The sequence below is a fragment of the Pongo pygmaeus genome, chromosome Y, assembly GCF_028885625.2.
Source record: "Pongo pygmaeus isolate AG05252 chromosome Y, NHGRI_mPonPyg2-v2.0_pri, whole genome shotgun sequence".
Classification (NCBI taxonomy): Eukaryota; Metazoa; Chordata; class Mammalia; order Primates; family Hominidae; genus Pongo; species Pongo pygmaeus.
The window spans coordinates 4,448,524-4,469,438 of record NC_072397.2 but is presented as its reverse complement, the minus strand read 5'-3'; the positions used below and the strand labels follow the sequence as shown (position 1 = coordinate 4,469,438).

Sequence of the window (20,915 nt, the reverse complement as noted above, 5' to 3'; positions counted from 1 at the left end):
TCCAACCATCACAACAATTGATTTTGAAACATTTTCATGATATTAAAATAAAACACCATACCCTTCTGTTTCCTTCCATTAATGTGGCACTAAGCAATCATTAATTTCATTTCTATTTCTATATATTTGCATATTCTGGATGAATTTTGATGGAATCCATCAAAACTTAAGTCTTTGGTGCTTCAAAGAATGCTGTCAAAACTGAAAAGACAACTCAAAAGAATAAGAAAACATCTGCAAATCATGTAAGGATCAAATAACCAGACATATATATTTTAAAACTCTTGCAACTCAAGAAATAACAGAAGAAAAATAATCAGAATAGACATTTGTCCAAAAATAAACATATACAAATGGCCAATAAACAAAAAGCTCTTCAAACGTTAGTCATGAGGACAATGAGAATCGAAACTACAGACCACTTCATATTTTCTAGGATTATAAAAATTTTTTAAAAGACAGCAAGTGTTGGCTAGGATGTAGAGAAGCAGGTCTTTAAATGTTGACATGCGAATATAAAATGGTACAACTACTCTAGAAAACAACCTAGCAGATCTTCACAAAGTTACTGTCTTGTCAAACAATTCCACTCATAGGTATGTAATAAAAGAAAATAAAACTACATGTTCAAACAAAAGCAAGGATACAGATGTTCACTGCAGCGTTATACATAAAAGCCAAAAAGCAGAAACAAGCCAGTGTCCATGCAACAAATGATGGAAAAAAATATTTTGACTGTATGTTTAGCGAAAATGTCAAAATGTATAAATACAATGTTGTTTTGGTGCTTCTGCCTTTACCACCAAGTGACTAGTTTAAATATATCTGTTACCAATCCAAGGTCATACAGGTTTATCAGTATTTTCCTTTTAGTGTTTTATAATTACAGCTTTTACATTTAGGTATTTGATTATTTGAGTTAATTTTGATATGAGCAGGGAACTTTCTATTCTACTATTTTGTTGACTTCTCTCAATTTCAGCCTTTTTTTTTCCTCCTTGGGAAATTGTATATATTTCTGTGTAAAAAATGTATATTTGTTTTTGTGATGGCATCCTGTAGGTCCCATATGTGCTCTTTACTTTTACTTTTTTCTTTTTTTTTGTTCATCTAACTGGCTAATTTCATTTTTATTTCCAGACACCAGCTTGAAACAGCTACCAGCTAATTTCAAATGACCTTGTTGTATACCAGCCTGCTGATTCTTCATATTTGCATCAGCTATTGAGGCTGTTAATGTTCTATTTTGTTATTGTGTTCTTCATTCAGTTTTAGGATTTTTTTTATGGTTTCTATTTCTTTATTAAAGCTCTCATTTTATTCATTCATCGTTTTCTCGATTTCTTTTACTTACCTATCTTGTGTTTCATCTCATTCAGCTTGTTTAAGATGATCGTTTCAAATTCTTTTCCATGTAGTTTACTTCTTTGTGCTTGGTCACTGGAGCTTTATTAATTGGTTTTGCTGGTGTCATTTTGGCTGTATGTGTGTTCGAAGAGCAAACACCTCTTTTAGTCTTTACAGATCTCCTCTCTGGACCCTGGGCTGTTGGGATAGCCTCTGGGATCACTGAGTGGGGTAGGAGCCAGGTCAGGTGACTGCTGCTGGGTATATAGTGGAGTCTGTGGTTGGGACACCTACTACTAGGGTCTGAGGCAGGTGTTTCTAATGGTTTTTAGACAGGATGGCTTTTAGGATTTTGGTCAGTATGGCTGGTAGCTGGAGCTGCATTACAGTACTGCTTTAAAATATGCAATTTGACAGGTTAGTAGGCCTACCTCAGGGGCACATACTGGGTGAGAGTTTTGCCTAACTAGGAAACCACTGATTAGGCAAAATGCTCCCACCTGTAACTCAAAGCTCCCACAAAGCCACTTTCACTTGTGAATCATTGCCAAGTTATTTCTGCTATGGGGTATATGAACAGAGGATCTTCTGTTCCACCGTTTTCTGATCTCCTTGTACTTTTTCTGCTCAGAATTTAATCAAGCTTTTTAAGACATATTAGTTGATGTTTTTCATCACTTTTAATCATTATCTTCATTAGTAATGAAGTAAATTAAAAATAAACTTTATTTTTTATTGACAGTTCTAGCTTTGCAAGATTATTTCAAAGATACCACAGTGTGTCTATACATAATCCCCTATTGATAACATCTTATGTTAATCTGGTACATGTGTTGTTAAAGTTTATTATGCAGTATTGATGAATTAGTATAAGTAAAGTTCATTCTTTATTCAGATTTCCAGAGTTTTTACCTATTTTTTTTGGGGGGGATCCCATCCTGAATATAACATTATTACTTCTCATGTCTTTCTTTTAGGCTCCTTTGGCCCTGACAGTTCCTCAGACTTACCATAAATTTTAAAGGTTTTCATCATTGTTGGCAAGCTAACACAAGAAGAGAAAACCAAATACCACACATTCTCACTATAAGTGGTAGTTGAACAGTGAGAACATATGGACACAGGGAGGGGAACATCACATACTGGGGTCTGTCAGGGAATTGGTGGGGGTTGGGTAGGGGAAGGATACCATTAGGAGAAATACCTAATGTAGATGATGGGTTGATGGGTGCAGCAATCCACCATGGCACATGTATACCTGTGTAACAGACCTGCACCTTCTGCACATGTATCCCAGAACTTAAAGTGTAATAATTTAAAAAAAATTTTTTTTTTAGTTTTTCTTTTTTCTGGACTCAAGTTGTGTGTTAGATATATGTCTGTCATTATTGTAGCGCTACCATATTTTAATTAGTGTACCTTTGTAGTAAGTTTTGAGATTGGTTAGTATGATTTTTTTCATCTTGGTTCCTTTTTTGCAAAGTTATTTTGGCTCCTCTAGGTACCTTGTATTTTCCACAGGATCAGTTTTGTGTTTGTGCCAAAAGCCACCAGGGATTATGATATATAGTTCAAATTTAAGAGTAGTGTCATCTTAACAGTATTATGTGGTACAGCCCGTGAACACTTATAATTAAATGATATCAACAAATGACATCTTATCTATCTGTATGTCTGTCTGTCTATCTATGTATCTATCTATCTATGTATCTATCTATCTATCTATCTATCTATCTATCTATCTATCTCACACTGTTACCCAGGCTGCTCTTGAACTTCTGGGCTCAAGCAATCCACCCTCCTTGACCTTCCAAACTAGATTATAGGAGTGAGCCACTATGTACCCAGCCCTCTTGTTATTTATTTGGAACTTTTAACATTTGTATCAAAATGTTTTTTAGTTGTCAGTATATAAGTATTTAGTGTACTTTTTTGTTACAGTTGAAATAACAAATTTACACTAATTTCTAGGGTTTTTTTATTTTTTAACTGTCAGGCTCAGGGGTACATGTGCAGGTTTGTTATATAGGAAAGCTGAGTGTCATAGGGGTTTGGTGTAGAGATTATTTTGTCACCCAAGTAATATGCATAGTACCTGATAGGTCGTTCTTGATCCTTCTCCCACCATCCACCCTGAAGCAGGCTCAGGTGTCTGTTGTTTTTTCTTTGTGGCCATATGTACTCAATGTTTAGCTCCCCCTTACAAGTTAGTAATATGTATTTGGTTTTCTGCTGCTGCATTAGTTCACTTAGAATAATGGCCTCCTTCTCCATCCATGTTTCTGCAGAGGACATCATCTCATTCCTTTTTATGGCTGCGTAGTATATACCATGGTGTATATTTATACCACAGTTCCTTTCCAATAGATAACAAAAATGATTTTTGATAAGATTCAAAATTCCCTCATGTTAAAAACCCTTAACAAATGAGTCATTGACAGAATCTGCCTCAAAATAATAACAGCCATTGTGATAAATTCATAGCCAACATCACATCGAATGGGCAAAAGCTGAAACCATTTCCCTTGAAAAAAACCAGAACAAGGACGCCCTGCTATCACCACCACTGACCAACACAGTAGTGGAAGTTCTAGCCAGACCAGTCAGGGGAGAGGAAGACATAAAGAGCATCCTAATAGGAAGAGAGGAAGTCAAACTATCTGTGTTTGCAGATGATAATATTTTATTAAATTTTTAGTCATATCGATGTTTTCTTTTTTTAAACATGCTTTGGGTTTAGTTTGCTGTTTTGTTTTTTTTTAAGAGTAGTTTACACGTAGGATTTATTTCTTCTTAGCAATGGAATTTATACCTGTAATTTGCCCTCTGAGCATTGTTGTAGCTCCTTTCTATCAGTTTTATGAAGATGTATTTTAGCTTTAATTCTTACGAAGTTACTTACTGATTTGTTTGACTCACTGGAAATTTAGACACACAAATTCACAAATGTGTGTTTAATTTCCACAATTTGTGAATTTTTCATGTTTTATTACTCAGTATATTCTGTCATGGGCACAAGAGATACTTTGTATGAATATATATATTATTTTAAAAACTTTACTGTTAAGCCTTGTTTTATGGCTTATCATAGGGACTGTTCAAAGCTGGATTTTTTTCTTTTTTCTTTCATTCTTTCTTTTTTTTTTTTTTTTTTTTTTTTTTGAGGCAGAGTCTTGCTCTGTTGCCAGGCTGGAGAGCAGAGGTGGATCTTGGCTCACTGCAGTCTCTGCCTCCCGAGTTCAACGGATTCTCCTGCCTCAGTCTTCCAAGCAGCTGGGACTACAGGTGTGCACCACCACGTCCAGCTAATGGTTTGTATTTTAGTAGAGACAGGGTTGTACCCTGTTGGCCAGGATTGTCTTGATCTCCTGACCTCGTGATCTGCATGTCTTGGCCTCCCAAAGTGCTGGGATTACAGGTGTGAGCCGCCGCTCCTGGTCCAAGAGCTGTTTTTGTGTGCTTGAGAAGAATCTATATCCTGCTATTGTTAGTGAAGTGTCATAGATTTTTGTTAGGTATAGTTGGTTCAAAATGTTGTCTTAATGTATTCTTCATTACTCTTTTGCCTAATTGTTCTGTCCTTTAGTGAAAGTGGACTAATTTTTGGGAAGAGTTTATGAAGGATTAGTACTAATGCTTTTTTTTTTTATTTGTACAAATTTATGGGGTTCATGTACAATTTTGTTGCATGCATAGATTGCACAGCGTTCAAATTAGAGCATTTAACATGTTATCCATCACCCAAGTAATGTATGTTTCACCCATTAACTCATTTCTTATCATCCATTCCCCTTCGTCAACCTCAAACTTCCCAGATATTGGCTGTGAATCCATCTGATCCTGTGTTTTTCTTTGTTGGGAGATGTCATAATTACTGACTGATTTCACTACTTTTATTTGTCTCATCAGGTTTTCTGCCTGTTCCTGATTCTATCTTGGCAGTTTGTATGTTTCCAGGAATTTATCCTTTCTCTAGGTTTTCAAGTTTTTGAGTATATAGTTGTTCATAATAGTCTCTGATGATGCCTGTTCCTGATTCTATCTTGGTAGGTTGTATGTTCGCAGGAATTTATCCTTTCTCTAGCTTTTCAAGTTTTTGAGTATGTAGTTGTTTATAATAGTCTCTGATGATGTTTTGTATTTCTGTGATATCAATTATAATGTTCCCTTTTTCATTTCTTATTTTATTTTTTCTGGTCTCCCTTACTTTTTGTTTTGTTGATTCTTTGTTGGCCAGGCTGGTCTCAAACTCCTGACCTCAAGTGGTCCACCCACTTTGGCCTCCCAAAGTGCTGGGATTATAGGTGTGAGCCACCATGCCTGGCCAAGAAAATCAGTTTTTTTAAGAGCTAATACACACCCACATATACAATTCTAGTCATGCATTTTTCTAGTTTATATTCCATTTAATGTAATTAGTTTTTCTAGTCTATATTCCATTTAATGCTGCTCTGGTCTTTTCTTCTGCCAATTTTGGGTTTAGTGTGATCTTGCTTTTCTAGTTTCTTGAGGTGCATCATTAGATTTGTGATTTGTAGTATATATACGTTTTGAAGGTGGGCATTTAGTGCTGTAAATTTTCCTGTTAACACTGCTTTTGTTGTGTCTCACTTCTCACTGCTTTTGGTATAGTGTGTTTCATTTTTTTCTGTTTCAAAAAATTTGACTTTCATGTTAATATCTTTGTAGACCCAGTGATCATGTGTCGCAGTAAAACTCCGGCTGAGTAAGACAAACAGACCTTTGGAGACCAAAGATAACTTTTATTTAATTTGGGCACCGGGGCCGACAGCAGGCTCACACCCAAAATGGCTGCCAACCCTGACAAAGAGTGCAGGTTTGCTTATGTGTCATTTGAGGTGGGAAAACAAGGCAGGATACCCATTTCAGACAAAGACGGTAAATTATGTAACCTGTGACAATTCTAAGAAAGTTTACAATTTAGTTATCTTGACCAGTCAACCTCGAAGCTGAACAGAGCTGGGGTAAGGGAAAACAGGAATTACAGAAATATGCAGGGGTCTGGAGGCAGGCGATAAGCTTTGGAAGGTTGAGATAAGCTCAGCTGCAACTTGTTAGCAATGTTGGGAGGGGCTACTTAAATTTCTTATCCTATGTGTAACCTATACTTAATGTTAACTATCACCTACGTTATGTTTATTATTTTCAACTTTATTATTTATTTTATTTTCCTTCCATATTCCCCCCTTTAAAAGCTTTCTTTTAAAAGAAACTATTATTAGAAAGCTTTTACCTGTTTCCTGATGATGCACATGATGCTAACATGGTAGGACAGAGTCAAAGGCCTGTCAAAAGGCAATTCATCTGTTTGCATGGGGAGTTACTTTGCCGGTGTATCTGCTCTTAGCGTCACTTGTCTTCTTTGTGGGAGCAGACTGGCTCTCTGGCCTAATTTTTCTCAGCCTTTGCTGTCCTCCCTGTGGCTGTGCCTGTCTTCTTAGATTGTTCCTATCTTTCAGGGAATCTTCCCCATCATTGACTAACCAGCCATCCACCTGGGGGGCATGATTTTTGGTGTCTTCTCTAGAGAGAAGCACGAGTAAGCCAGCCAGAAGCTGAACTTAGTATTTTCTATGGCGTTATTTGCCTGTGCCTAAGTAGAAGTCAGATTACACTTCAGCAAGTTGTTTTTATAAGTGATGTCTAAAGCCTAGCTCTTCTATCCCATACCTATACATGTGTGTTTTATAATCCATGTAGAAGGTAAAGAGGGTGAGGTATGGGAAAGGAAGCTACTTTAGAGAAAACCTATGTTAGTTTCATAATTCTCTACCTTCTCATGAGATGAGCTTTCTTCTGTGGGTAATGGCTGATACTTAGTGCCATTATTTGGGGGGTGGTGTAGTGGACTGTATGTTCCTAAACAGGAGAGGCAATAAACAAGGGAGTATTAGACAGCTGCCTAATAGAAGTATTACATTTACTATGAGAGTCTTGAATCCTCCAAAAGATGAAAAGCATCCACCAAAAGGAGTCTGGGGTCCAACCTTTCCAGATTTGTACTGGAATGTGAGCTAACTTTCTCACTTTGGCAGTGATTTCATAACTGCCTACCTGTTGTCATCCACTTCTAAACAGCAGTTAATGAAGTTAAATTTACTACAGACCCCTTTTGAATCCAGCAGATAATCTAATGCCAGTCTGTTTTGATAAACTGCATTTCTCATTCTCTGTAGGTTTGTACAGCCAATAAATCTAAAGCTTTAGATATTTCTTTAGTTATAATTTCTAATACTGCTTGTAACCTAATGATGTGATTAATCATGTAGATGGGAGTAGAGTATCCCCATGATCTGTCTTGCACCGAGGTGGCCAGGCCATAATAATTCATTATTCTCTCTGCTGTATCTTTCCAATCCTCTATTTCTACATCTTTTACTGCTCCTTTGTTTTTACTTCTAGGCTCATCATAAATAGGATACCCTAAAGTTTCTCCTTGTTTTAAGGGTAACAGGAAGAACGATGTTTTAGTAACACCTAATACACAAGCACCTGTCTGTTTTTCTGGCAACTGCCTGTAGGTTCCTGACCACAGATCCAATAGAGGCCTGCAGGTGCTTACCATGTGTTTGGTGCTTCTGTTGATACCAAGAGTGATTTAAAGAAGGGAACCTGGAAAATGGGATAAAACGAGATGGCCTTGAGCAGTTTTTACCCTTTTTATTTTCTCTCTGCCATAGAGTTTTTCCTGTAGTTTCATTGTAGTATTGTTGCCCTAAACAAGCTAATTTGCCTGCTGGGTGTGTATAGGTAGTCCCCCAACGAGGTATGCAGTGTCTTCCTATAATAGAAGACTTTAAAAGCCAAGTACTAGAGCCAGTAGGGATTAATTCTGGAGCATTTGTGGCAGAGAGAATTAAAGTGTGGTTGTCCTGGGGAAGCAATTCTTTTGCCTCCCAATGCCATCTATCCTCCATGTCAGTTCCTCTGCATACATACCATGAGGTAACTCCTAGATTTCCTGCTATATTCTTAGCTAACTACACAAACAGATTTTTAGTGGTAAAGGATGGCTCAGGAACTACTTCATTAATATCTTCAATGAATGACTTGAAAATTTTAAATCGTTGCTGAGGTTTGTGAGCTTGAGTCTTTTTGACAATATAAAAATATATGGTGCTGTCGGTAGCCTGCACCCTGGAATATTTAATGCCTAATATCTTTAGCTTAGGATCTGCCTCCTTTTCTGTGGCTTCATCACTGTATCCAACTGGCACTTTAGTGCCTATTGCCCAATTAGGTGAATCTGATTTGAAATAAGAAATTCAATGAGGCTACAGGAATTTCCTCTTACACAATTGTCATAGTTATACCAATCTATGGAGAGGTTTCTGAAGAAATGTATGTCTTGAGACTGTCGGATATCACTAATCCAGTATGGGATATGACTGGTTACAGTCAACTTTCTTTTGGAGTCAGGAATGTAGCAACCAGTTTTAAGGAGTGTTCTTGTAATCTGGCAGGCATCTAAATACAGATACACACTGTGTTTATTGGTGGGGGGTATCCAGGTTGAATTGTAAAGAGTTACTTTTTCAGACCTTTCACAAATGTCAAACCAAGTTCCAGGTAGAAGTTTGGGGTCATAGCAGACATAGGGCTGATTATCACCAAGATCACACATGAAGTAGTTTGGTTATATATACAAATTCCTAGAGAAGTTCCTAGTTGCTTATAATGGGTTTGCCTAGGACATTGTTTGCCAGCATCTGTATTGGCAATTCCAGGTGGACCAGGTGGTGGGCCTCTGGGTGGACTTCTTAGATGCCAGTTGTGGTAGCAGTGGATTGGGTGGGTAAATGAGTTTTTGAACCCCTAGGTGGTCAGTGTAGTGTGTGCAGTGATACTAGCACTGGTAGTATGTTCTGCTTCCTATGTTTGTGCACTTGTGTTGTCAGTGATTGCAGCTGGCTGTGTGGGCTGGACTTCAGGCCTGTAGGTAGAGGTTATAGGTAGGCAACTGCTGGAGGTAGTTAATAGTGGAAGTGTATTTATGCCCAAACTGTGCCCCAAGGGGACTACTTGGATGCCTCAGATAGTGAATTGTATTATGCAATTCCTAGGTCCCTTGACATCTTCATTTTCAGAAGTGGGAGAGGGGGATAATGCTGGGCAGAGCCAGACTGATCTGACACTTCATGATCTTTGTGGTTGTGTACAAATTTTAGGATTTTGTTTTCTATTTTTGTGAAGACCATCATTGGTATTTTGATAGGCACTACATTGAGTCTGTAGATTATTTTGGGTGAATGTGGAAATTTTTTTTATTTGGTGTGTCTTTTTCAATTTCCTTCATCAATGCCTTTAGTTTTCATTGTAGAAACTTTGAGTTTAGTAATATTTATTTCTAGGTATTTTATTTTTGGAGCTGTTATAAATGGAATTGCTTCCTTGATCTTTTTCAGGTTATTTGCTATTGCTGTATGTAAATGGTAATTGTTACATGTTGATTTCATTTTGTGCAACATAACTGCATTTGTTTATGAATTTCTGCAGTATTTTGGGGGGAGTGTTTAGGTTTTTCTGTAGGTTCATGTCTTCTGTGAATAAGGATAATTTGATTATTTTTTAATCATTTGAATGGGTTTTATTGCTCTTTCCATAATTGCTCTGGCTATGACTTTTCTGCGCTATGTTGAATAAAAGTGGCCATCCTTAACTTTTTCCAGATCTTTGAGGACAAAATCTTTGAATTTCTCTCTGTTTGGCATCTGTTAAAGCAGTTACATGGTGTTTGTTCTTGACTCTTTTAATGTGATGCATCAATCACATTTATTACTCTTTTTTTTGTTTGAACCATTGCTGCATGCAGTAGATGAGTCGTCTTTTGGGGAGATTATGATGACGAAAAAGATCATGTTGAATGTTCTTTTTGTAGTATTGCAGAACTGAGTTTGCTAGTATTTTTTTAAGGAGTTTTGGATGTGTTTATCAGGGAAATTTGTGCACGCATCTGTGTTTGTGTTCTGATTTTGGTAGCAGGATGTTAGCTTCATTGAAGAGTTTGGAGAAATTCTCTCATCTTTAATTTTTTTGAAGTAGCTTGAGTAGAAGTGATGTTAAGTTCTTCTCAAAATATTTGATAGAATCCTGTAGTGAAATCATCAGGTTCTGGCTTTTCTTTAATGGGAGACTATTACTGCTTCAATCTTGCTACAATTTATGGATCTGTTCAGGATTTCTCTCTATGATTTAATCTTGGTAGATTGTATGTGTCCAAAAACTTAATTATTTTCTACAGGTTTTCCATGTTGTTGGTACACAGTTCATAAAAGCCTATGATGAGCCCTTGAATTTCTGTGGTTTCAGTTATAATGTCTCTTTTTTTTTCCTCTCTTATTTTATTTGTATTGGTCTTTTTTCCTTTTCTTTTAGTCTAGTTAAAGGTTTGTCAATACTATTTTTCAAAATAGCCATGTTTTTAGGCTGTTCAAAAATATTTAAAAAAAAAAAATCCCTCTGTCAACCCAGTTGGAGCATAGTGGCACAAGCTCTGCTCACTGCAACCTGCACCTCTCTCCCAGGCTCAAGCCATCCTTCCTCCTCAGCCTCCTGAGTAGCTGAAACCCCAGGCACATGCCACCATGCCCAGTTAATTTTTTTTTTTTGTATTTTTGTTAGAGATGGGGTTTCACCATGTTGTCTAGGCTGGTCTAGAGGTCAATTGATCTGCCCACCTGGGCCTTCCAAAGGACCAATATTACAGGCATGACCCACATTGCACTCCAGCCTTATAAACAAAATTGATAAAAACCACTAGCTAGACTAATGAAGGAAAGAATAGAGAAGATCCAAATAAGCACAATCAGAGATGATAAAAGAGATCACAATTGATAACATAGAAATAAAAAAGGTCATCAGAGATTGTTATGAATGTTTATGTACTCACAAACTAGAAAACTTGGAGGAAATGGATAAATCCCTCAAGGTACACAACCTCCCAAGATTTAACCAGGAAGAAATAGAACTTCTGAACAGACAGTAAGGAGTAGCAAGATTGAATCAATAACAGCAAAATCTTTCAACAAAAAAAGCCTAGGATCATATGGATTCACAGCCAAAATCTGACAAACATACAAAAAATAACTGTTACTAATCTTTCAGAAACTATTGCAGAAAAATAAGGAGGAGAGAATTCTTTGTAATTCATTCTATGAGGCCAGTATCACTCTGATTTTAAACCAGGCAATGGCACAAGAAGAAACTACAGGCCAGTATTCCTGATGAACATAAATGCAAAAATCCTCTACAAAAGACTAGCAAAATGAATCTATTAATGTATTAAAATGATAATGTTCTCAGTTAAGTTTTGGTGCCACAAAAGGAATAGCACTTGAATATAAAATTTTCTTTTTTTCTTCTCAGCAAGGCAATTTACTTTTATAGAAGGGTGCGCCCTCACAGATGGAGCAGTGGTGAGCGCATACCTGAATAAGGGAGGGGAATGGGTTCTTATTCCTGACACACATGGCCCCTGCTGCCCTGTGGGCTAGGATTAGACCTCACAGGCTAAACTAATTCCTATTGGCTAATTTAAAGAGAGTGACAGGGTAAGTTGATTTGGCGGGAAAAATGGTTATGACAGAGCAGGAAATCGAATGAGTCAGGGTGGAGAATGAGGCAGGGCAGATCAGGTAATCGGAATGAGGGTGGAGCAGGTGATCCACAAAGGTTGCTTTATGAGGAAGTTAAGTTTAAAAGTAGAAGGCAAAGAATTGAACATACTGACATATTGACTCTTTGAAGAGAAATTTAGAACTCATATCTAACAATTATAAATGGTGATCAGGTGGGATTTACCCTAGGCAACCAAGGATGGTTCACCATACACAAGTCAGTAAGTATGATACATCACATAAGCAGAATCAAGGACAAAAACATGATTTTCTCAGTAAATGTGGAAAAAGCCCTCAGTGAAATTCAGCATCCCTTCATTTTAAAAATTCTTAATAACTAGACATGAGGGAACATACCTCAATCCACAATAAAGGCTGAATATGACAAACTCACAGCCAACGTCCTACTTATTGAGAAAGAATTGAAAGCATTTCCCCAAGAGTTTGGCCAAACCAAAGACGCCACCTTTCACTGCTGTTATTAAAAATAGTTCTGGAAGTCTGTGCCAGAGCAGTCACGCAAGAGAAAAAAAAATAAAGGTATACAAATTGGAAAAGAGGAAGTGAAATTATCCTGGTTTGCTGGTGATACATTCTTATGTACAGAAAATTCTAAAAATTAAAAACTCTTAGATTTGATAAATGCATTCAAGAAAGTTGCAGGATATAGAATTAATAAACAGAATTCAGTAGCATTTCTGTATAACAATAGTGATCTAGCCAAGGATCACATCAAGAAGACATTGCCATTTACAATAGCAACAAAAAAAAAAATAGAATATATTTAACCAACGAGGTGAACGATCTCTATAAGGAGAACTATAAAATGCTGGTTAAAGAAGATGACACAAACAAATGGAAGAACATCCCATTATCCTGCGTTAGAAGAACAAATATAGTTAAAATGACTAACTGCCCAAAGTAGGCTTCAGATTCAACACAATCCCTATCAGATTATCCATGTTATTTTTTCACAGAATGAGAAACAGTCTTAAAATTCATTATGAAATCAAACAAGCCTGAATAGCCAAAGCAATTCTAAACAAAAAGAACAAAGCTGGAGGTATCATATTACCTGACTTTAAATTACACCTTAAGCCTACAGTAACCAAAATATCATGGTACTTACATAAAAATAGGCACATTAGGTTGCTGGAACAGAATCAAGAATCTGAGAATGAAACTACATACCTACAAACCAGCTGTTATTAGACGAGGTCAACAAAAGTATGCTTTGTGAAGATGACACCCTATTCAATAAATAGTGTTGGGAAAATTGGATAGCCACATACAGAGGAGTGAAACTGTACCCATACCTTTCACCATGTACCAAAATTAACTCAACATGAGTAAAGACCTAAACCTAAGACTTGTATTTATAAAAATTATAGAAGAAAACTTAGGACAAACTCTTCTGAAGATTGTACTAGACAAATAATTTATGAGCAAGTGCAAATGCACCAAAACCAAAAATAGAGAAACAGGACTTAACTAGAATCGAAAGCTTCTGCACATCGAAGGAAATAATTAGTAAACAGACAACCTACAGAATGAGAAAACATACTTGGAAATGATGCATCTGACAAAGAGCTGATACCCGAGATCCACAGGGAACTTAAATATTACAAGTAAAATACAACTCCACGAAAATTTGGGCAAAGGGTATGAACAGGCATTTTCCAAAAAGACACGTAAGCAGCCAGGAAACTTGAAAAAATGTTCAACATCACTAATCATCAGGTAAATGCACATCAAAACCACAATAAGATACCATCTTCCCAAGTCAGAGTAGCCATTATCAAAAAGTCAAAAAGCAAAATATGCTGGTAAGTACATGTTAAAAAAGGGAAGGCTTATATACTGTTACAGAAGGTCTGTTTGGTTTAGAGAGCAGTTTACCTGTGATGTTTCTTTATTTTCTGTTTAGATGATCTGTCCATTGCTGAAAATCATGATTATGTGGCAGTCAGTCTTTCTCCTTAGGTCTGTTAATACTTGTTGCATAAATCTGAGTGCTCCAGTTTGGGGTGCATATATATTCGTAATTGTTATATTCTCTTGCTTTATTACTACCCTTGTCATTGTGTAATGTCCTTTTTTACGTTTCTTTCCCACTCTTGACTTAAAGTCTGTTTTACCTAATATGAGTAAAGCTCCTCTTGCCTCCTTGTTTTCCGTTTTTGTGGAGTTTCTTTATATTTTTGTTTCAGTCTGTGAGTATCTTTATAGGTGAAGTGAGTTTCTTGTAGACAGTATATTGTTCAGTGTTTTAAAAAATCTGTTCAGCCACTGTGTCTTTTAATTGGGTAATTTAAAACACTAAACAGTCAGCATTCTTATTGATAGGCAAAGGTTAACTAAGGCAATTTTATTATTTGTTCCCGGTTGTTTTGTAGATCATTTGTGTTTTTCTCTCTTACTGTCTTCCTTTGTAATTAAGTGATTTTTCTCCAGTAGAATGTTTTGATTTTGCAGTATTGATTTGTAGTCTACATGTACAGCTTTTTGCTGTGTGATTGCCAGGAGATTTACAGAAAAAATTTGGTAATTTTAACAGTTTATGTGATTGCAAAGAAATGGCGAGTTACAAAAACTACAGTTTAATATTCCTGCCCTCCACATTTTGAACCTTGGACATTACAGTTTAATTTTTTAATATTGCCTCTTCACTTGTTGTAGCTATCATTGTTTTCAGTAGTTTTGATTCCATTTTAGTGTCCATACTGAGATAAATGGTTTATTTACCCCAATTACAGTGTTCGATTTTTCTGAATTTGTCTTTTTTTTAAGCCAATGAGCTGAATGCCTTCAGATATTTTCTTTTACACATTACTCTCCTTTTCTTTCAAGTCGAAGACTTTTTTTTTTTTTTTTTTTTTTTTTTAGCATTTAAGACAGTTTTGTTATTTAGGAATTTCCTCAGCTTTTGTTTATCTGGAATAGACTTTTCTTTCTTTTGTGTTGGAAAGATACCTTTTGAGTAAGGTAGTTGTGGTTGGCAATTGTTTTCAGCTCTTTGAGTCTAGCATCTAACTCCACTGCAGAAATCTGCAGGATTTCTGCTGGGAAATTTGCTTAAAGTCATATTGGGGCTCTATTGAATGCAATATTTCTTTTTTCCCTTCATTTTGAGCATTATTTTGCTTTGTTTTGAGTTTTGATAATTCGATATTGATGTGCCTTGGGTAGTTTGTTTTTGGATCAAATTTATTTGGTTACTGCTGAGCTTCTTTACTTGGTGGTGCCATGTGTCTCCAGCATTATGGAATTATTTTCTTAAATACACATGCTAGGCCTGTCTCCTTCAGGAATGTTTATTATGTGGAGGCTTTTTTTACATGATAGTTACCCATAATTCTTGTAAGCCATCTGTTTTTGCACCTTTGATTGTGTAACTTCACATGGTCTTTCTTGCTGCTTGGTAATTCTTCCTTCATTTCTCAAAGTCTGCTTTTGAAAGTGTCTGATTATTTTTTTCTGTTCAGTTATTGCATTGTTTATTTTTAGTATTTCTGTTTGGTTTGTTTTTTTATTTATGTCAGTTTTCTTATTTTTTTTTTCCTGGCTTGTTGTCCAGATTTCATTTACTTTTCTTTCTCTGTTTTCTTGTGATTATCTGAACCTCAAGAGGATTATTCTGAATTCTCCATCTGACACCTTATAGATCTTCACTTCTTTTGGGTACATTGTTGGAGCATTGTTGGTTTCTTTTGGTTGTATCTGTTTCCTTCAGTTTCTGCAATCATTGTGACTTTATGCAGATGCTGCATTTTTGAGGAAATAGCCTCCTCTTCTAGTTTTTGCAAGTGTTCTTTGGTGGTTTAGACCTTTACTACTTAGTATTGCAAATTAAACACTGGACTGTTTTCTTTTCCCGTTTTGGAGAAGACTTATAGTGAGCACCAGAACTAAAACACTGGACAGGAACAAACTCATTGCCCTGTAGGTAGGTGGTTCCTAGTTTGGGGAACTTACAGTGAATAGAAAGTATTACATGTTGCTGCAAAACTAAATTGCTGCCCTGTTATGTTCCCATTCTGGGGAAGACTTAAATAGTTACTGGAACTTAATGCTGACCTTTTGCTCATTTCCAGAGGAGGGAAAGACTGCTTTGAATATCAAGGCCCTGTGGAAAATCTCAACAGAAATTTGGACCTTATTGCATATTGTGCCCCTTATAGTACTGTGGTGCCAACTGGTCTCTTTAATGTGTTTCTCCTTCTGTTTGGAGTTCAAAGTATTCACCAAAATTCTTTCACCAGTCAGTGTGGTCTGCAATCTGTTGTTTGTCCCCAATTCATTCCAGGTGGGTCAGCCTTTCTGGCACTCGTAGTGGCTCTTGTGGGATAGGATCAAAGTGTGTTTTCTGTGAAGATTCTGAGATAGTAGAGGATGTAGAATGTTCACATCCACTTTCCTCCTCTCACCTTCCAAACTGTGGTTCTGGGGACGTTTTTTGAGAGTATTTATGCTCGCTTGGGAGAGAGGAGAGCACAGTCTAAAACAGTGATTTTCCTTGCCAGTTGCAGAATGTGGTTTTAATTAGCATTTTATTTGTGACTAATGATATTAAACATCTTTTCATGTGCTTATTTGCCTCCTTAGTGCATTTTTTGTTAATGTGTATATGTGCTTTAGTGAATTGTCTTTGTTTTGCCTACATTCTAATGAATTGTTTTGAAACTGTTGAGTTTTAAGAGTTATGTATTCTATTTACTAGTATTTTGTGGGATATGTGGTTTGTGACTACTTTCTCCCTGTTTGTTTTTTGTCTTTTCATCCACTGAATACTGGGTCTTCTTTAAGTACATTGGGATAGTATTACTTTTGATAGTCTATAATTTCATGAATTTGCTTTTCACTTTGATGTCTGGAACATAGTTTTCTTTTTGTTAGCTTTTCCTATGTTTTTAGAGACAAGGTCTTAGTACATTGCCTAGGCTGCTGTTGAACTCCTGGGCCTAGGCAGTCCTCTTGTCTCTGTTTTTTTATTTTTTATTTTGGAGATGGGGTTTCTCTCTGTCACCCAGGCAGGAGTGCAGTGGTGCAGTCTCCACCCACTGCAAGCTCTGCCCCCCCGGGTTCAAGCGATTCTCCTGCCTCAGCCTCCTGAGCAGCTGGGACTACAGGCACCCACCACTGCGCCCAGCTAATTTTTGTATTTTTAGTAGAGACAGGATTTCACTGTGTTAGCCAGGATGGTCTTGATCTCCTGACCTCATGGTCCACCCGCCTCCAAAGTGATGGGATTACCGACATAAGCCACCATGCGCAGACTCTGGTGGTTTTTGTTTTGTTTTGTTTTGAGATGGAGTTTTGCTCTGTCACCCAAGCTGGAGTGCAGTGGCGCAATCTCAGCTCACTGCAACCTCCACCTCCTAGGTTCAAGCAATTCTTGTGCCTCAGCCTCCCAAGTAGCTGGGACTATAGACATGCCCCTCCATGCCCAGTTAATTTTTGTATATTTAGTAGATATGGGGTTTCACTGCATTGGCCAGGCTCGTCTCAAACTCCCGACCTCATGATCTGTCCACCTCGGCCCTCCAAAGTGATGGGGTTACAGGCATGAGCCACCACATCCAGCCATTCTCTCTATATATTTTTAAAGCAGGCCTTCTTGTGTAAGTGGGTGAATGTGCATAGTGAAGTTTCTAGTGGAGTTTGTTGATACTCTCTTTAGGGTTAGGTGAAAGCTGGACATTGTTATCTTTTAGAGCATGAGGATGTAACTGAGGTGAGTTCTCTTCTGGGCTCTTCTGATGGAAGGGAAGATTGGGGCAATCAGAATGCCAACTATGGTCTGCCCAATTCTGCCTGGTTCATCTAGTAGTATGACACAACTTCCTGTTGGGCCTTGCTAACAGGTATAAAAAAAGAGGTTGCCAAGTTCCAAATAACTTCAGTGCCCCTGTTCTTTTCTCCCACATAAATAAGGCTTATCTTTCCACAGGGCCCTCTTTATAATATTCTGTGGGTGAAATGGAGTACTGCCTACTTTCACTAGATGGAGATATACAATTAACAACAATTTCATTATTTACTGACACCATCTGGTTAGAAAAATCGGAGCACTGCCTAGTTCAAATGACGAAGGGGTGGTACATCAGCTTTTTGTTCGGCCTTGACTAAAATACCCTCTAGTGGAATCTGTGTGCCATCATCTGCTTCTACTTTGCAGAGAATGAAAGGTTTACTCATCTCTTTGTTGATACTCCAGAAGAATCCAGAGTACCAGTTCCCTTTGCCAGCAAAGGATGGAAGATAAGCTTTTGGCTTGTTCTGCTGACAATACTCTGCTGGGAAATTGTGGTATGCAGTCTGCTTCCTAGTGGTAATTGGGATAAGAATATCAGTGTCCTTCTTAGCCCTGTTATGTCTGTGTGTGATGGAGTGTAGGAGAATGCAGTTGTACTTTTTTACCCCTTGGTTTCTGGCAGTGTTGTGGATAAGTTTTCAGTTTTTATGCCATTCTTTTCCTGGTGTTTTGGCTAGGAGTAATAGGATTTTTTTAGTGACCTGGGTTGGAGCCTTCAGCAATACCCTGTCTGTAACATATAGAAGGCAACAAGGAAAGACTTGCCATATTGTCATTCTTTGAGTCACAATGTCTGTATGCAGTCCTGCTTCTGGTTTTATCTTAAGAATTTTGAGATGAGTCCTGAAGAGTACTCAGTCCTCATACTAGTAAATCCCAAACACTTAGGTGAGATCTTGAATTCACTGCTCTGTATGTGCATATTTTTCCAGTCTGTTTGATGATAGTAGTTATGGATCTTGGTTTTGTAGACATTGTTCTCTCTGGTTCTTTCAATAGCGTTTTCCCTAATATTGGTAATTTTCTTAACAAGAGTTTAAACCACTTCAGATCTCTGAAGTTGCCTTTGTAGCTCTCTACATTTTAGAATTCTGTCTCAAGATCTCTTAGTTACATTGGTTTCCTTAGACTCACAGATCTAGTTCTTCATCTAAGCAGTCTCCATGGTTTCACCTGCTTTATCTTGTGTCATTGGTATTGTCATTATGGAGTTTATATCAGTTGTTTTTACTTTTCATTCAGAGATACTATCTTTCTTAATTCATATACATTATTCAACTTCTATTTAATGATTCTTTTTTCCTGTTTTAGTTTTTTTGGGAAAACCAAGAAGTCTTTTAGTACCTGTCTTTTAATATCCTTCTTTATTGAACTTTGTCTTATTTCTTGAAATCACTTCTAGGCAAATGAAGCTAGTTGGATTTTGATGTGTTCATTTTATTCTATTTTCATACTGCCTTCTACTTATGCTCGGTTTCTTTTTTTTTTTTTTTTTATTTCTGAAGTATTTATTGATCATTCTTGGGTGTTTCTCGGAGAGGGGGATATGACAGGGTCATAGGATAATAGTGGAGAGAAGGTCAGGAGATAAACACATGAACAAAGGTCTCTGGTTTTCCTAGGCAGAGGACCCTGCGGCCTTCTGCAGTGTTTGTGCCCCTGAGTACTTGAGATTAGGGAGTGGTGATGACTCTTAAAGAGCATGCTGCCTTCAAGCATCTGTTTAACAAAGCACATCTTGCACCACCCTTAATCCATTTAACCCTGAGTTGACACAGCACATGTTTCAGAGAGCAGGGGGCTGGGGGAAAGGCCATAGATCAACAGCATCCCAAGGCAGAAGAATTTCTCCTAGTCAGAACAAAATGGAGTCTCCTATGCCCACCCCTTTCTACACAGACACAGCAACAATCTGATCTCTCCTTCCTTTCCCCACACTTCCTCCCCTTCTCTTCAACAAAACTGCCATCGTCCTCATGGCCCGCTCCCGATGGTCGCTGTCTCTTCGGAGCTGTTGGGTACACCTCCCAGACAGGGCAGCCGGGCAGAGGCGCTCCTCACCTCCCAGACAGGGCGGCTGGGCAGAGGCGCCCCTCGCTTCCCAGACGGGGCCGCCCGGGCAGAGGCGCTCCTCTCCTCCCAGACGGGGCGGCCGGGCAGAGGCGCTCTTCACTTCCCCGACGGGGCCGCCCAGGCAGAGGCGCTCCTCGCTTCCCAGACGGGGCCGCCCGGGCAGAGGCGCTCCTCAGTTCCTCCCAGACCGGGTGGCAGCCGGGCAGAGGCGCTCCTCACCTCCCAGACGGGGCGGCCGGGCAGAGGCGCTCCTCACTTCCCCAACGGGGCGGCCGAGCAGAGGCGCTCCTCACTTCCCAGACGGGGCGGCCGGGCAGAGACGCTCCTCACTTCCTCCCAGATGGGGTGGCGGCCAGGCAGAGGCGCTCCTCACCTCCCAGACAGGGCGGCCGGGCAGAGGCGCTCCTCACTTCCCAGACTGGGCGGCCGGGCAGAGGCGCTCCTCACCTCCTAGATGGGGCGACCAGGCAGAGGCGCTCCTCACTTCCCAGACGGTGTGGCGGCTGGGCAGAGGTGCTCCTCCCTTCCCAGATGGGGCAGCCAGGCAGAGGCGCTCCTCACTTCCCAGACGGTGTGGCGGCCGGGCAGAGGTGCTCCTCCCTTCCCAGATGGGGCAGCCAGGCAGAGGCGCTCCTCACTTCCTCCCAGACGGGGTGGCGGCCAGGCAGAGGAGCTCCTCACTTCCCAGAGGGGGCAGCCGGGCAGAGGTGCTCCTCACTTCCTCCCAGACGGGGTGGCAGCCGGGCAGAGGCGCTCCTCATCTCCCAGACGGGGCAGCCGGGCGGAGGTGCTCCTCACTTCCTCCCAGACGGGGTGACGGCCGGGCAGAGGCACTCCTCACCTCCCAGACGGGGCGGCCGGGCAGAGGCGCTCCTCACCTCCCAGACGGAGTGGTCAGGCAGAGGCGCTCCTCACTTCCCATATGGGGTGGCGGCCGGGCAGAGGCGCTCCTCACTTCCCAGATGGGGCAGCCGGGCAGAGGTGCTCCTCACTTCCTCCCAGACGGGGTGGCAGCCGGGCAGAGGCGCTCCTCACCTCCCAGA

At 39.2% G+C, this 20,915-nt stretch overlaps 1 protein-coding gene across 20 annotated transcripts in view; it reads left to right on the top strand.

Annotated features, from left to right (window-relative positions):
- UTY (ubiquitously transcribed tetratricopeptide repeat containing, Y-linked) overlaps positions 1–20,915 on the top strand; it is a 234,468-nt gene that overhangs the window by 32,162 nt on the left and 181,391 nt on the right. The gene's annotated exons all lie outside the window — the stretch shown is intronic.